Below are 18,743 nucleotides of genomic sequence, written 5' to 3' on the forward strand. Positions count from 1 at the left end.
AAGACGCACTAAAAAATCCGTGCAATCCGTTTAGAAGGTGATAAATGGTCGTATATCGTTGCTAATGTCCGGCGGATATGACTATTGCAAGAAGTTCTAGAATCCTGCTTAAAGTAGTTTCGAAAAATTCTGTCTTGAAATAGGATTTTGTAAGACCATTAGAAGCATTTAAAAAAGACAGATTGAATCCTGCTACAATCAGGATTTTGACATCCGTTTTCTTTCACCCTCCCCTCTAGCGCCCCCCTCGTCTCCCTTTCCTTCCCTCTCCCCATGCCCCTGCGGCGTTTCGCCGGCCGGCGGTATGCAGGTTTGCGCTTGTGCAATACACGAAACACATACAGCAATAACATTTTTTTATTGCAAAAAGTAAACACGACTAGACAAGCTAGCAATCAACATTAAATATGAGTGCCTCCGAGTAACGTCCATTACAGGTATCGACCTTGATAAACCTGGTTTCGAACAGGCTGCTGGGCTGTAGCTCCTTAATTCTGCTGGTCTTCTTACTGCAAAAACATTAGGCATGTGTAAAACGTATGTTAATTGAAGCACACTTTTCTTAGTGAACGTATAGTTTTTTAATGCATTGGCAATAAGCACTGCAATATATCTTGGCAATGGCCAGCACTACAATATATTGGTCCAAGCACACAGTTTTCGAGCATTGCACCTTTATTAACATGGTTCTAACATTAACCGATCACAAGTGAAATTCCCTTCTGTTGCCTTGAAGACATACTTTACATCTAACTGAAGGTGTTGCATGTACAATCGCCAACCAGTGTAGGTGTCGGCTATTTTGCTAGCTTTCAGGAGGCTGTTGTCTTGACTAGTTGGCGACTGGTAGATGACAGCAGCCTCCTAAACATGTGCGAAGTAGGCGCCAATTAGCATTCAAAGAAAGGAATAGATAATGCATTTCTGATAATGTACGAGAAAAGAGGTAAGTGCGGCTCTGCAAAGGCACAGCTTCAGTGTGACAGCATTGTTACACCACCCCAATTTTATTTGACACAGATCACATAGCCAATTCAGAAATGGCGCAGGCTTGAGCATATACCTAAATACCAGTCTATCAAACACATCGCATACTTCAAATTGAGCAAATATATTGCGATTCCTTAAAAAATAATAGACAGCAGAAGAGTGCAACCTTGAGTAACAGCGACTATTTGCAGCACGGCTGCTTCAAGCATATACAGTAAGAACTTCAGTTGGTTGTAATTAAACCATTAAAATGTTGCACGCCTATGACTTGCCTGTTTGAAAACCTCCACACAATAACATTGCCAAGCACTTGTAAAGAATTTTTTTACAAAAACAGTGAGTCATCCACACACAAGGTGGGAACATAAGCTGTAATTTTCCACCCAGTTTCACTAACTTTGACCTTGGTGACATTTATAGTTACGCAATGGGTTAAAGGTTAAGCTCGTGCAGTTTATAAATCAATTATGATCTAGATTGCTTGCATACGCAATTTATTGCTTACACCGAAATGAGCCCACACACTAAAACCCACACATGACGCGCGGCGACGACGACAGCGGCAAAAATGCGCTTGGAGTGCCCATATAATTTTTATCGCGATAAAAGAAAAAGAACCGCGGCGTAAATTTCTCTCTCTCAAATGGCAAGGTCGCCGTTACGTCGTCGCGCCGTAACACGCGTGTTCGAGTCGATGTCTCAACGCTGCGGCTGCGACGCAGAGCAGCTACGACGGAGGCCCAGTCCGGCCAACGAAACTGCTCACAACCGGCCAACGCTCCCTTCAACGGCAGGAAAAGAAAAGGAGAGGGTTAAGCTGGCGCCGGGCCGGCGGCGGGCGCGCACGGAGACAGTCGAAGGAGGGGGAGCTACGAGGGAGTTGAGAGGGGGAGTGAGGGGAGCCACCGAAGCGACGGGGTCACCTCTGCTGAAGCCAAATCCGCTTCCTTGACGCCCTCCTCCCTCACCTTCGACGTGTCCGCGCGCGCCCAGCGCCGTGCTGGCGCTGCCCGCTCCCTACAGCATCGTTTTCTGCGAGCGTTCGCCGACGTGAGCAGTCTCGTGGCCCCTACTCGCCATCTGCTTGCGCGCCGTGATATATAACGACTCCATTCGTACGTCGTGCTGTGGTGCACGAATACTTCAGAAATAAGTCCTTCCTTTAATTCTAACAAACTTTCGGGCTCCTTCGAGTTCGAATTATCGAGATACGACTGTATATGTGTCACACTGAAAATTTAATTCGTACGACTTTTATATGAAATAACAGTTACCTGGGTTCTTGGAGTTCAGGAGTTTCGTGGTGGCCCTTTGGGCGGCGGCGTTTTCTTCTGCCCCTTTCGGCACCTGTAGAGGGTACATGATTGGTGTCTTCACCCTCACGCGCCTTCTCTCTTGCACGTAGGTATGTGCCTGCATAGTAAGTTACAAAAAAACTATTGTGCTGATAAACTCGGAGTATCTATGTTTATAATGTAACAGCAGTGCCTACTACAACTGCACATTGGAATTTTTCGTTTTTTAACAGAATTTTTTTACTACACAGACTTGCAAACAGAAAACGCCAGTGCGACCTCAAAATTTATTTGTTGCATGACTGAAGCCAAAAAATGTTAGGTATCCTAAAAAAAGATGCTGTAAATAGCTACACTGTCGGATTATGTTACAAAAAAACAAGGCAACAGTGCACTACATACAGGGTGTTTCATTTAACTTTAGCCAAACTGTAAAAATATGCAAGTGCCACGTACCAGGACAGAACCAAGGTAATGTTGGAGATACTCAGATTAGTTTTTGCATTCCGCCTAGTTAGATAATTAGTTCTAATTAATCAATTCATTAACTTCTCAATTACTATAGTTAAATGAAAAGTGTCAATGAGAAGATTGTAAAGCAACATGAGAAACCCCTGATACCGCTTTCTGTTTCTCAATATGAGCTACATAAAGTGTTTTTCCAAGTGTGAAAGATGCCTGCCAATACACGCAAACTGCCTCGAGCGGCCAGTCGTTCGGCAGTTTTGCGTGTATTCGCGGGCATCTTTCACGCTCGGAAAAACACACGAGTGATCTCGCACAAGAGCGTTGACGGAAGAATGCTGTGGCTACGCGAAGATCGTAGCACGTCTCATCATTCTGCGCCAAACGGGAATGCCATCGTCTTCCTAACGATCAATGGTCAACGAAACGTCGCAGAGGTAATTTTAGACAGCTTTGGCAAACCTGAATACGCATACAATAAAAGAAACGTACGCAGACGTAAACATGCCTCTTAAACAATATTAGAGATTGCAGTTAAAATCAAGGCGCTTTCATAGAAAAACTTCATTACCGCCTAAAACTTCCACCTAAAACTCCCGCCTGAAAACCGTAAATAATTAAACACGACAGGTGTCAAAGTGGCCGTGACTACTTACGTGAGCAAAGAAGATGTGGAAGGCAGTCTGGCGCTCCGCAGTTCATGAACGAATACGCGTCAGGAACTTAACGGCTGGTCCTGACAAAAATAACGGTCAATGTAACGGCGGGTTCAAAAGATACGCAATCTGGAGGGAAGCTGCGCGGAGAGCGCAGTCCGCTCGGCTGCTCAGACTGTGTCGGCGCAAGCGATGACACGATGAGCCGTCGCGCCACTCCTCGCTTTGTCAGGTAGCCGCTATGATACATCGCGGCGCTGCATCCTCTTGCGACACACGCTCTGGTGCAATGCAGAAAAATACTCAGTGTGGCTTCGTACTCGGTACCTGAAGCACAGAAATGCTAGCTAATTTTACTAAGAAAATACAAAATGCGGCTGCTACCATAATGCTAGCGCCACCTTACAAAGATAATTTGAAATAACAAAAGTCGAACTTTTTAATGCCTCATTCTTGGCACTTTGCGGTAGGTAGGTAGGTTCCTAACTCGCTTTATAATACAAAAAAGTGATGTGCAACCTATAATGGAATCGAACTTCTGCCGTGGGTCACAGCAGCCGGTTCTCTAGCAACTAGACTACGGTGTCTTTTTCTTCCTTTCGGTCAAAGTAAAACAGGTTAACCAAACAGACAAAACACAAACTGCGACAAACGATATCAAAACATTTTACAGTTTGAACCGTCAGTCCAACTTGGCTGACATTGTCAGTTAAAATTCTCTGAGCGTTGTCATGGGATCTACCCTCGACAGCCACTCAGGAACACAGCAATCATGCGTTCTAAATTTTCCTTCAAAGTAAAATGGCAATATTCGCCAGGAGCGACAGATCGCGTTGGAGTGTATCGAGGACTGTTCAACAATGTCCTCGCGTCGATGACAAAATCAACGTCGAAAGTGGTGCTTAGTTTCCGGAGAAGTTCAGAAACTGCGACAAGCGGAATTCGGTGACTTGTAACCCATGATGCAAGCCATCCTTGAAATTCCACACATTTACGTGGACAAAGACTTGCCTGATTTTCTGCAGATGATGATGCATAGTCCGAAGAACCTCCATTTTCGATGCCCGCGCTCATAGGAGGGTCGTTTTGTGGAACAAAATATTCTCTAGAAATGGCTTGCGTATGTGCTTCTACATTTTCGCCTTTCAAGGCAAGGTCACTTTCGTGAAAACTGTCCTTGGATTGAGCATCCTCATGTGGCGAGGATACTTCACTAGAAGCATAGTCACTACTTTTATTAACCTACAATGATACTTATTGGACGGTACTCGTGGCAACAGGACTGGCAGATTTCAGTTCGTCATTAACTCTGCGCCTCCTTTGACGGTCTGAAAGGTCAGCGTAACTTTTCTTCTTTATTGTGGACTTCATTATGAGCATAAAGAGCAAGTGGCTGCCCTTTCAGTGCTCACTCACCACAATGCAAACACCTGCGCCTGGGTTGATTGCACTCTCTTCTAACAGGGCGAAGCAAAAACAAAAACCAACGACCGTTTTTCCTGCCAAAAAGCAGAACAAAGAAAACAACAACAAAAAAATCAATAATTGTAGGCTGCTAGAACAAGCGATTTTAAACGTCTTCTAAAATCCGCCTTATAGCAAGATTTTTCCATCCTAATTGAATCCTTCTCGGTGTTGAATTCTTCAATCTAGATTTTTGACGGTCAAAGCGAAATATCCATGAATAAGAATGATTATATCTCTTTTGTGCTAGCTGGGGCTGAGGATATAGGTCGCGGACAACCGTTTATCATCGCTCCTCTTCCAGCCGGTGGCCAACAGCGGATCGATTTGCACGTGCGCTGGAATGTGACATTTTTTGCGAGGCCATACACGAGTACAGCTGAGTCCACAGTTAAACGGAACACTCTAAATGCGCGGCACTCACTTTGCCGGCGCTTTAGCCGCCAAGTAGCGCGGGCTATACACTTATGTCCATGCACAGGTGTGCAGAAAGATGACAGCGCCACTAACAAAAATCATCTGCTGCATCGCCAACGATTGAAAGGAAATATGCGTGCAGTCAGAACTTTTAAATAATTTGTCAAAGTGTCGCGTATGGCGGAGAATTAGCAGAGTGATGTATGTTCCACATGAACTATTTTGCGTGCATGCATACTTCTGCGCTGCAGTTTAACTAAGGTTTCTGTGCAATGCGCCTGAAATGTTCTCGAACAATCGGTGTAGTTTTGTTCCGCTCTCCTTATCTCTCCTACGGCACCCCCCCCCCCAAAAAAAAAAATCACCAGCCCTTCCTCTGTCGAGAAAATGGGGGCAAGCGAAGCTTGTGACAAGAAGACGCTGTCGCAGGCGCTCCGTTTCGTTTGCCCTAAACTCAGGGTGGGCGGCTCTTCGCTGACGCCTGGTCTGGGCTTCGGAAGCCCTCACGATAGTATCGGCGCGTCGACGACGAGCCCTTTCCCTAGCGAGTTCGCGGCTCCGTTGCTCAAATGCAGCCTGCTCCTCGGTGGAACGCACAACGCGCCGGCCTTCCCATCCGGCCGCGACTTTACAATTGCTCGAAGGTACAGCGGAGACTTCCGCTTAACACGTGTTGTCATGGCAATCGTGGGGCTCCTAGGTGCCTAGGGACATAATTGCTTAGGGACTTTTGAGGCACTGGTCTCCGATGAGCGTGGCTCTCTTATCTCCGGGACCGGGCGCAGCGACCTTGCCGCTTACGTGCAAACGAATCGTTTAGGGCGCGTTGAATGTCTGACGGTGGCTGGCCCACGCCGGCCACACGTTATTATTGTAGCGTTTGTTCTAGCGGCGGAAATCCTTGCAGTAGTGGGGGTGTGGCATGAGTCATGTAGTTTTAGCCAAGTTTACTGCTGTTTTTAGGGGCGAAGCTCCTTAGGGTGTGGGTCTGTCCCTCCTTTGTAGTATGTAGTAGTAGTAGTAGTAGTAGTAGTCGTCGTCGTAGTAGTAGGTAGCCACGTCTACTTTTATGAAAAAAAAATTCCGAAGGTTGCGTCCGTAGCGCGGAATCGAACCAGGGACTCCTCGCTTCCGAACGCGCGGCGCTAACCACTACGCCACGAAGCGCACATGGACACACGCACCACGATGACAATAAATACCCAACATTAACGAAAGGCTGCGTTTCTAGCGCGTTTCTAACGCGTTTGTGCTGGCGCGTTACGGCCCGTGTAAGAAGCTGGTGTAAGACGCTGTGGCCCCTCCGCCTTACCTTCAACGCGTTTTGAACGCGCTGCCCAAGGCGGTGGCAAGTCAAGTTCAAGTCGAGGAGCGTTTATGAATACGGGGGTATACTCTCTCAGCAGTCATGTGATGGCATCGGCAAACGCGGTGCACGTTCCGGCATGTGTAAATGGCTGCGTAAGACGCTGTGGCCGCTCCCCCTTACTAGAGAGTACTGCACGTTTCTAACGCGTTTGTGCTAGCGTCCCCTTAAGCGGGAGATCCGATGATTCCCTCCGGAGCTTCGCCCACTCATCATCATTCACCCCGTGGATATGCTGTGAATTTTTTTTATGTAGCGGTCGTGGTATTGCCCAATATGCTTCCGAACTATTAGAAGGAAGAGTCAAAAGTCTAGCACTTTTGGCTGCAATGCTCACTGCCAATGGAGCCAGGTGCAGAGACCCTGCTAGCAAATGATATCCTGATACTCCTCCGCTCTTGCTCTAGATAATATGAGGGTCTTTTTATAAACGTGTTCTTGAGGTTTACGACCAACGCAACATAGAAAGGTAATCATGAAAATCTTTAGACTTTCGTCATATCCTTTAAGCTAATGTTGTAATATTGTTGAGGGTAATTGTCCACGAAGGCGTTTGCTTGTTTGAAACCTGCTACAATTCCTTTCGCTTGCGTATTCATCGCGCAGGTCACAGCCCTCTAACCACTTTTGCTAGGAAAACATTATACGGAAATGTACCAGTTTTCATTGCGCGTTCTCCGGGATCTGCCTACTTTAGTCGGCGAGAAATACGTCAAACAGTCGCGCATTCGGGTAGGAAGGCAAAGGATGTTTCGTTCTCATGAAAAATAAAATAAAAAATACGCCCTTGAATGCGTACATTCGATCTATTTTGAATATATAGGTACACTTTGTAGTTTCGTTACGTTGTTCCGTGGGGAACATAACGGGTCTATGGCATGTCTTTAGGAGTAGCACAGTTAGCTATATTGACACGTATACATGTTTATCTTTCACCGGTGGCCGCTTTCCACCGGCTAACAAATGTTAAACGTTATCGCTCGGCGCAGGACGCGCCTGTATCGGAAGTTTCTAGAACGTTATCGATGCTTCTTTTTGTTGCCTGTTTTCACCGACGCTTATGGTATCTGATTGTGTGACCGACACGAATTACTACGTGACTATATATATATATATATATATATATTGTCACTACTACGTGACAATATATATAAACCCCTTCTTTACACACATGGTGTCGCTGTACTCGCTTCGCCACCAATGCGAAGAATCTCGGCGAGTCCACTTCGCCACCGCGGCGAAGTGGAAAAACACCGCGTATCCACGAAGTAAATGATGATGAGTGGGCGAAGCACCGGGGGATCATTCGGTTAACCGTGAATCCCCCGACGCCGGCAATCGGACCCAGAGGCGGCGAGAGCGCGGGAAGCGGCGGCAAAATGCCGGAAGCGATCTCTAGCTGAGGTTGGTGGCGCCGATGCTCGGTTCAAGCTAGGGAGCCTACATGCAACGCTGTTTAAAACGGTGTTGCATGTAAGCTCCCTAGTTCAAGCGCGAGCTTCGCGAGACCTCAGCTCCGGGTCCGCATGCCGGCGTTGCCGTGCTGCTGCAGCTTCGAGAGCCCTCAGCTCCGTGTCCGCTTGCTGGCGTTGCCGTTTTGCTGCAGCTTCCCGCGCCCTAGACCCCGGGTCCGCTTGTTGTCTGCGTCGCCGTGCTGCAGCAGCTTTGCGAGCCCTCGACTCTGCTTGCAATTGAGTCGCCACTCTCGCCTTTTCATCCATAGCGGGCACGCCGTTATCAGAAGCGACCGTTATCATCCATGGCTGAAGAGAGAAACAGAGCGCGCGTCGGGAAAGAACGCCCTTGTGCACCGCAGCGCCCCTAGCGGACTCCATGCAAACCAGAGCTACGGACGACGACGACGACGAGGGGGGGGGGGGGGGGCAAGGCTCGGCCCTAAGGTGCTTCGCCCCTAAAAAAATTGACTCGCCATGCCGGTGCTGCGAAAGTGGATGCCCAGCGAAGCTGTTGCAAAACCACTACATCTGCGGACAGCTGTATGTAATATTTTATTCCTTTAGCGTGACAGTAGTGATATAATCGCGCTTTGTGGTGGCTGTGGTTCCTCGGGAGCCCTAACTTTGCGTGGTCTACCCTTAGCAGTGCTGAAAGGGGAGTGTCTACGGGAGCTGTAGTCGGGGCGGTTCGACCAGCTTGGCAATTTTGGGACGTGCATGGATTTGCCTAAAATTCGTCCTTCTGGCTTCAACGCGGCTTCTTTACTTTGTAAACTCGTCATTTTGAACACGGTACTCTGTTACAAATTCGCAAACATTACTAAAAATGTTCGACGGCAGGATTCGAACACCGGAGCCCAATATTGAAACCATTACGCCACATACGCATGCATTGAGAAGCGGCATAGAACGCCCTTATGAATTTTCCGCGGGCTTGTCATCAAACATGTGGTTCGCATGCTTGTTTTGTGCTTGTTATTTTTTTAATTGAAACGAATGGCTGTTCTGTATGTTGTATGCGCGATTCCGAAGTATGTATGCGCTTTTCGCTTCACTTTGCCGAGTGCTTGAAGCCTGCTTCAACTCCACCGCGGGTCGGCCTGGTAGTACGCTACCTCCGGGATCGGCCCACATTTTTCATGCCCACGGACGCGGGCATGAAAAATGCTGACTAACTAGAGGCTAACAGTTTCGCTGTAAAAGAAAGAAACCTGAATCAATGGCGTAGAAATCGATTACCAAGTGATTTAATAAAAGAGCGTGAATAACTCACAAGATTGGGGGCTGCTGCCCACGCGTCAGCGCTTAGCGCACTCTGGTGGTGCAGTACCGAATGACCATTGCCGAAATCGTGCCAAATTCGAAACTATACAGCACGCTATACACGGCGCTATAGATAAGGAGGCACCCACCGCGCGGTGGATCAGTGGCTATGGCGTGCGTGGCTCTGCTGAGCACGTGACCGCGGGTTCGACTCCCTATACCACGGCGGCCGCGTTCCCATGGGCGTTGAACTTAATAGTGCTCGTGCACCGATGCCTTAGGTGCACTTTTTCAAGAACCCCAGGTGGCCAAAATTAATCAGGAGGCCTCCACTACGGCGTCCATCATGACCCACCATGCAGCTTCGAGAGCTAAACGATATATTTACGCAGAAAAACGCAACAGACGCCGATCAAGGTGAAGAAATAGAAAGAATGTGACGTTTCTGGTTCCGCACTGGAGCCTTGTTTACAATCTAGGCTTCCCGTGTACATAAGGCGGCTATAAAGGGGACCGAATGGGGGCGGCCGAACCTTCCAATATTTCCTTTGGTCTCCGCATTGACCCTTCAACTTTTTGGGGTCGAGTGGTGGAGTGCCATAGTGCATCACCAACATTTCGTCACCTTTGTCGGCATGCTCGATTTCCTTCATTTATTCTTCCCGACCACATGAGGTATTGTCAGACTCTAAACGTGACCCATAATTTTAATTTAGAGCTACGTACTAAAATTAAAATTAAATTATAGGGGTTTTACGTGTCAAATCCACGATCTGATTATGAGGCACGCCTGGGGTTCTTTAATGTGCACCGAAATCCAAGTAAACGGGTGTTTTCTCATTTCGCCCCCGTCGAAATGCGGACGCCGTGGTTAAAGGCAGGTATTCAGACGCAACCGCTCTTACATTTAGTTTCTCAAAAAGTAAGGGAGGCAGAACATGAGTACAAACTTTCTCTGCTGGCGCCTGTCCCGATGTACGAGTGCCGATACCCACTACGGCCTGCCTCATAATCAGATCGTGGTTTTGGCACGTAAAATTCCATAATTTAATTAACACTCACAAACAAACAGACAAACAAACGAACAATTAAACAAAACCCGCCGGGGTAGCTCAGTCAGCTAAGGCGTTGCGCTGCTGAGCTCGAGATCGCGGGATCGAATCCCGGCCGCGGCGGCCGCATTTCGATGGAGGCGAAATGCAAAAACGCCCGTGTGCTTGCGTTGTAGTGCACGTTAAAGAACCCCAGGTGGTCGAAATTATTCCGGAGCCCTCCACTACGGCGTGCCTCATAATCAGAACTGGTTTTGGCACGTAAAACCCCAGAAAGAAGAAGAACAATTAAACAAAAGCTGTAGATAACCACCCAAGTAATGCCTTAAACAGGCGCTAAAGAGCACCGTTATACTAGTCTACAATAACAAAGTATTATTTTAAAATTATGTTTTCATGCCCTCGGTGAGAGCGAATGAGATGATTATTGTTGAAGAAAATGAAGTTCGACAATCGCTTTCTGAATATCTGGCCTAAACTTCAGAGCCGGTACGTTGGTATAGGCGTCATGGATTTCGCTGTATTTACTCGAACGTTCGTCCGTTGTAGCTAAGAAAAAGTTGTTTAAAGGGACACTAAAGAGAAACAGGAAGTTCAGTTGGAATAAAGAGGGACCTTCAGGAATTTATGCAGTTTTTGTTGTGTGCAAAAATATGAGTTATTAGCGGAGAAATTCGTAAACAAAGACCAAATCTCTCTTACTCAATTTCTCTCACCCCAGATTCGGCACTGAAGCAGTGTCGTCACGTATTTCATTGTTCTCAGCGAATGAGAGAGCGCCATGATACGTCACCGCTTGCGTAAACGGCCGAGGCGCTCGCTCCATCATAGGCTGCATGGCCACTGCGTCCGCGTTCGCTGCGACTTTTGCTAACGTGTTCTGTGGCAGCGATGGATACCATTGCTGACGCTGAACCTTGCAACGAAGAGCTCGCCAGGGAAGCAGGACTGCATCTGAGCGACTTCAGTGAAACGGAGCACGAAATTATCCTCCGTGCACGCGCGGTAGGTGTTTCCGCGTACGATGACGGTGAGTAGCCGGCCGCGCCGACGGAAAGCGAAGCCTCGTTTTCGTCGACGGAAGGCGAGGCGGCCGGTCCGCCAGTCGACGTTGTCCCCGACAGAACAAGCGTAGAAAGTTGCGCGCGTACTCGGTATGGGTTTTTCGTGTCTTTTTGAATGACATTCAGCACTCACCGAGCCACCAGTTTGCTGCTGCAGGGGCATCAGTAGGAGATTTGATGAAGGCGACATTGATGGGACAGCTGCTCAAGAAAGGACTGGCCTCTGGGGCCCGCGAATATACTTTCCGAGGGCTAGATTATATACATAATCCGAGAGCGAGAAATGCAGAGACCCCCCCATCGGTTTCTCTGGCTGTTTTTCCGTTTTATCATCGGCAGAGCACTGATCCATTGCGAACGTCGGGTCTCATCGCGCGGCACCACATAAGGACACAGTCGGGTCAACACTGCCGCTGCCCTTGAGCAAGCGCCTTGCGCTGTTGGTACAGCCCTCAACACTACACACACGAGGCATTTTCTGTTTTCCGCGAAGTCAACGTTTTTCGAGCCACGCAACACGCCACCAAACACGCAACCAACCAATACACCGCTGCGAACCTGGCGCATCACAGCCTAAGTTGCGCATTTGCGCTATGAAACCTTACATAACTAACTAACTAACTAACTAACTAACTAACTAACTAACTAACTAACTAACTAACTAACTAACTAACTAACCGCTGCGAACCGCACCGCCCTGCTGTGCCCTAGCGGGATAAATGCACGAGCCCATCTTTCCGGCCAAGCCCCACTCTCGATGGGCTTCGCACCTCAACGAACTTGGTTTGCATTCCACAGAACGCACAGCAGAGGAGTTTCCTGCAACATTGACACGACTGGCGCTACTTTATTTATTTTTCGGGGGCTTTACTTGTCGCATCTCGCGCCTACTGCAGCCGGGGCACGCCGACGAACGCCGGATAAGTCGGCCGCGCCTCGGACCAGAAGTGTTGCTAGGCGACGCACGGGACGTCATCGCTAGGCGCAGTTTTTTGTTCGCACTACGTGGCCTAACCAAGAGCTAAAACAGCTCCGCTGTTAAAAGTCATGCGACGAAACCACCCCAAAATCAAATCTGCCAAGTAGCCGCTAGTAAGCGCCGCATTAATTCAGGGCAGCAGAAAAAAAATCACAGCATATCCACGAAGTGAATGATGATGAGTGGGCGAAGCACCGGGGGATCATTCGGGTAAACCACAGCTACGGAGGAGAGATAAAGAGAGCGCGCGTCGGGTACGAACGCCCTTGTGCAATGCAGCGCCCCTAGCTACGGACGACAAAGAAAGAGAGCGCGCGTCGGGAACGAGAGAAAGAGAACGCGCGTCGGGAACGAACGCCCTTGTGCACCGCAGCGCACCTAGCTACGGACGAGAGAGAAAAACGCCGGAAGCGTTCTCCGGAAGCCGGAAGCTGGCTTCCGGAACCGGAAGCGGAACCGGAAGTGGAAACGGAAGCGGAAGTCGGCTTCCGGTTATACTATACATATACATATATATGTATATATGCGTATACATACATACATAGCGGTCTCCATGCCAACCAGAGCTACGGACTTACGCCATCTAGTGAACACTTGATAAAACTACAGGTGGCTACCACTTATGCCATCTATTGAGCAATTCATAAACTAGAGGTGGCTACATACTACTACTACTACTACTACTACTACTACTACTACTACTACTACTACTACTACTACTACTACTACAGAGGAGGGAACGACCCACACCCTAAGGAGCTTCGCCCCTAAAATTACACCATCTTCCCGAGGGGAACCATGGGCTGATGCGGAGCATCGCGGTCGTTATAACAGCGTTCACGCGTCGCGTGCAGCATCGGGAGCAGCCTCTCGTTGTTGACGTTTACACGCGGCTTCCCGTTCTCGAACTTCGGGTTCCGCCGCTCGCTTCGTACGTTTACGTTGAACTTCACGGTCCCGAACCTCAGGTTCTGCTGCTCGACGTTCTCGAACCGACGCTGCTTCACGTTGCCGAAGCTCAGGATCCGCTGCTCGACGTTCACGAACCAACGCGGCTTCACGTTCTCGAAGGTCGGGTTCCGCCACTCGCTTCGTACGTTTACGTTGAACTTGACGGTCCCGAACCTCAGGTTCTGCTGCTCGACGTTCACGAACCAACGCGGCTTCCCGTTATCGAAGCTCAGGATCCGCTGCTCGACGTTGACGTTTCGAAGCGGCGCATGCACCGGGTTTATATAAGCAGCTGGCGCGGAGAGGAGGAGGAGAGAGAGAGGCGTGCATGCGCGCGCTATCGCACAGGTGGCGGATGAAGACACGGAGGGAGAAGCGCGTTATCGAACAGATGGCGCGGAGAGGGGGAGAGAGGCGTTATCGCACAGCTGGCGTGGAGAGAAGGAGAGGTGCGGACGGACGCCGACGTCAACGACGCCGCGGGACAGGCCGCCGCTATAAGATGCTCCGCATCTAAAAGTCAAGGGGCATGGTATTTCCCAATATGCTTGCGAACTACTAGAAGGGAAGTCTAGGAAGATTATCATCCGGCCACTGCTGCCAATGGAGCCAGGTGCATAGACCCTGCGAGCAAATGATATCCTGATACTCCTGCGCACTTGCTCTAGGTAATCTGAGGGTCTCTTTATAAATGTGTTCTTGGGGTTTACGACAAACCGTAACATAGAAAAGTAGGCATGAAAATCTTTACACTTCCGTCATATCCTTTAGGCAAATGTTATAATATTTTTGAGGGTAATTGTACACGAAGGCGTTTGCTTGTTTGAAATCTGCTAGAATTCCTTACGATTGCGTATTCATCGCGCAGGTCACAGCCTTCTAACCACCTTTGCTATGAAAAGATTATACGGAAATGTACCAGTTTCCATTGCGCAAAAGTCGCGTACGTTTGCTCTCTATATATGGTGATTGTAAAGGAGGAAAGAGACGCTTAGTTCTGCAGCCCTTCAGGGAGCACCGTGCATAATGCGCGTTTGCTCTCCGACGTGCGTTCGCTCCCTGTGAGAGCGCGCGTCCCTCGCGCCCTTTCACTCGCACATACAGGGTCCGGAGCGCGGTGACGATTTCATCGTCGTTGAGGTCATACGGAACCTCACGGTGACGCCGACGGCGAAAATCCGCTTTAGAGTGTCCATATAATTGCTATCGCAATAAAAATTTAGTCACCATGGCGGCCCTGCGAAAGTGGATGCCCAGCGAAGCGGCTGCAAAAGCACTTCGTCTGCTGATGGCTGTATGAAAGGTTTTATTGCTAAATTTAGAGTAATGGTAGTGGCGTAATCACTGTGTGGTCGCCGTGGTTCCTCGGGAGCCCAAACTTTGAGTGGCCTACCCACAGCAGTGCCGCAACGGGTGTGTCTGCGGGAGCCGCCATCGGGGCGTTTCGGCCAGCATGGCAATTTTGGCAAGTGCACGGATTTGCCTAAACTTCGTGCTTCGACGCGGCTTCTTGACTTTGTGTAAACTCGTCATTTTCAACACGGTACTCTGTTACAAATACGCAAACATTATTAAAAATGTTCGACGGCGGGATTCGAGCGCAGAACCTCTTGTACAGAAACCCGATATTGAAACCATTGCGCCACGCACACATAGAACGCGCTTACGAATTTATCGCGGGCTAGTCATGAAATTTGTGGTTCGCATGCCTGTTTTGTGCTTGTTTTTTTTTTATTGAAACGAATGCCGTTCTGTATGTTGTATGCATGATTTTATTGTATGCGCTTTTTGCGTCACTTTGCTGAGTGCTTGAAACCTGCTTCAGCTGCGCCATGGCCGGGTCGGCCCTGAACTACCTTAGCATCGGCCCACATTTTTGCTAACGGACGTGGACACGAGAAATGCCGACCAACTAGAGGCTTTAGCACTCGTCCTGTATTCTTCTGCCTTCCTCTGTGTTCCTTAGCGGTTAAACCAAGAATATGTTACCGCACCAACTCGCCCAACTATCCATCCTTTTGAAACTAAAGGCTGACAGCGTCGCTCTTAAAGAAACAAACATGAAGCAATGGCGTCGGTGCCGATTACCAAGTGACGTGAAAGAACGTGATTGACTCAAAAGATTGGGGGCTGCTACCCACGCGTCAGCGCTTAGCGGACTCTGGTGGTGCAGTACCGAATGAGCATTGCCCAAATTGTGGCAAATTCGTGACTATACTGGACGCTACACGGCGCTATAGGGAGGCACTCACTGAATGGTGGATCGGTCGTTGTGGTGTGGATCTGCTGACCACGTGACCACGGGTTAGACTCCATACCTCGGCGGCCGCATTCCCATGGGCGTGGAACTCAATAGTGCTCGTGCCCCGATGTCTTAGGTACACTTTTTCAAGAACCCCCGGTGGTCAAAATTAATCCGGAGGCTTCCACTACGGCGTCCAGCATAACCCACCAAGCATCATCGAGAGGTTAACCGATATAATTTACGGAGAACACATGAACAGCCGTCGATCAAGGTGAAGAAATATTGAGAATGTGACGTTTATGTTTTCGCAATGGAGCCTTGTTTACAATCTAGGCTTCCCGTTTACAAAAGGCGGCTCTAAAGGGGGCCAGAAGGAGGCCGCTGAACCCTCCAATATTTCCTCTCGTCCCCGCATTGACATTCGGAACCTAAACTGTCAAATTGTCTAGAGTGATATCGTGCATCACCAATATTTCGTGACCTTTGTCGGCATGCTCAATTTCCTTCATTTATTTTTTCCCGACCACATGAGATATCGCCAGACTCTAAACGCAACCCACAATTATAATTTAGAGCTACGTACTAAAATTAAAATTGAATTATGGGGTTTTGCGTGCCAAAACCAAGATCTGATAATGGTGCACGACGTAGTGGGGAACTCCGGAATGGATTTGGACCACCCGGGGTTCTTGAACGTGCACCTAAAAACTAAGTATACATGGGTGCTTTTGCATTTCACCCCCGCTAAATGCGGCCGCCGTGGCCGGGATTCGATCCCGCGACCTAGTGCTGCCCCATAGCCACTAAGCAACCACGGCAGGTAGAACTATACGCGCACTGCTGAGTAGTATACAAGACAATTTTGCCACGCAACTTCGTTCCCTTCAACGTGCAAGCATCAATGCTTTTGCGGGCTGGTCCCGCGTGCACTATATAAAGGAAATTTTGAAGAAAGAAAAATTGTCGTATATTCACGATAGGCGCCCATGACCCCAAACTCATCCCAACGAGTCAATAGAGGCTGTCATCTCTTTGTACCAAAAAGCTGGGAAGGCCCGATCATTCTGACTTTTGCGCAGCGGTTAGATGAGGAATAAGGCTGACGCAACGCAGGCAGCCAGTCTCGTCAGAACGATTGTGCTTTTTGTGTTTGTTCTTTTGCTGCTCCCCCTCCGCACCTTGTTCTGCCGAACAACCTTGACAGCTCGTCGCAGGAGGCCATGTCCGTCGCTACCACTGCCGACAGCTTACGCCCGCTCTGAAAAAAGGAAGTGAAATGGCAGGGGGACAGAGTTAAAGGCAGGTATTCAGACGCAAGCGTTGTTACATTTACCTTCTCAGAAGTACGGGAGGAAGAAAGTGAGTTCTCACTTTCTCTGCAGGCGCCCGTCGCGATGTACCAGAGACAAAACTAGCTCGTGCCGATCAAAAACAGACAAACAAACAAACAAACAAACAAACAAACAAGAAACAAACAAACAAACAAACAAACAAACAAACAAACAAACAACCAAAAGGTGCACTCGTATATGGCCACCCAAGTAATGCCTTAAAGAGGCGCTAAGGAGCACCGTTATACTAGTTTACAATGACGAAGTATTATTTTAAAAATATGTTTTCATGCCCTCGGTGAGAGCGAATGAGATGATTATTGTTGAAGAAAATGAAGTTCGACAATCCTTTTCTGAATATCTGGAAAGAACTTCAGAGCCGGTACGTCGGTATAGGGTCACGAATTTCGATGTATATATTCGAAAGTTCGTCCGTTGTAGCTAAGAAAAAGTCCTTTAAAGTTGCTGTATGGTAAGATGCTGGTTCTTTCGAGTGCACTGTAGCCCCCCCCCCCCCCCCCCCCCTCCCCACTTATTTTTTACGGATAGACGATTAACTACACCCGAGTAGCCGGCCTAAGATTTCATGACATCGCAGCGAACACATGGGGGAACCTCCCGGTGGCGTCGCCACGTGTATTTTGTGCTTGTGGCCATTTCTGGCTTACTAAGCCTTCTCCCACGCTAAGGGGGCTGTTTTGCTAAAGCAAAAGCCTAATTTTCTAACGCAGCTACACGTTTTAGTATCCCTTAAAAAACGCCAAATAACACCAAGTGAAGGAGAGAGACCCTGAAGAGGAACGCTATATCACTTTAGGCCGTGGAACGGTCATTCGAAACACTATTTGCAGGAGATAAGATTGATTACACTGTGGAACAAACGGGAGACAAATATTTCCTCGTTTAGACCTAGCTCACCGAAAACGCGGCGCTAGTACGCCAGTGTGACGTCACAGATTTCCGAGTATTCATGTGTTCATGAATTCTGGTGTTCCCTGCAATAACTTTAGCGAAGAGAGCGTTCTCAGAATCTGGGACGTTGGCGTCTTGGTTGATTTCGCATGCGATGGATCATCTTTCTTTATCGACAAGCGCATTTAATATATATATATATATATATATATATATATATATATATATGTCCCCGTCTATCGTTCGTGGGATTTACCGCAAGCCTCCCCCGACAGTGTGAGCGACATTTTAGGGCGCCGCGCTTAGGCGCCCGTTCCTGCGGCTAGTGTCGGCGTCCTTGGCGTAACCGCGCGAACGAGCACAGCGAAGGATGAGAGCGAACGAGGGGCGCAGCGGGGGATGAAAAAAGCGGCGAGAGGGAAGAGGAGGAAAGCGGAGAGAAGAGTGCAGCGGAACCATGAGGCGGAACCATGAGGCGTAAAACGGAGGTGGTACACGGCGAAAGGGTGAGAAGAAAAGCGGAGTGCCGGCGGCGACCAGCCATGCGGCCAGCGCAGAAACAAAGCACTGGCGTGGGCGTCGGACTCACTGCGCATGCGGTACATCGTCTGCGCCGCCGCCGCCGCCGCCGCTAGAGAATGCGCTCCGCGCTAGCCCCGGGCTCCCGTGTTCAGGCCTTATTTCTGATCAATGAGCCAAGGCCTTCTATTAATCCAGCGGCCGTGAATGAGCGACCCAATCGGTGTAAATATTTCGTCTGCCGCTGGTGCTAAACGAGCTGCACGAGCAGAGGCTTAGCGCTGCCACCGAGAGCACCCTGTCGTTCGGAATCAAAT

The 18,743-nt window shown here is 48.8% G+C and overlaps 1 long non-coding RNA gene across 1 annotated transcript; it reads right to left on the bottom strand.

Moving 5' to 3' along the window:
• Positions 1-322: 322 nt before the first annotated feature.
• LOC125945618 (uncharacterized) lies at positions 323-3,576 on the bottom strand. The gene is made up of 3 exons (XR_007467087.1): positions 3,407-3,576; positions 2,265-2,403; positions 323-509 (listed from the first exon to the last, which is right to left on the bottom strand). It is a non-coding gene; the product is annotated as an uncharacterized LOC125945618 (long non-coding RNA).
• Between the last annotated feature and the right edge of the window lie 15,167 nt (positions 3,577-18,743).

The sequence above is a fragment of the Dermacentor silvarum genome, chromosome 5 (assembly GCF_013339745.2).
Source record: "Dermacentor silvarum isolate Dsil-2018 chromosome 5, BIME_Dsil_1.4, whole genome shotgun sequence".
NCBI lineage: Eukaryota > Metazoa > Arthropoda > Arachnida > Ixodida > Ixodidae > Dermacentor > Dermacentor silvarum.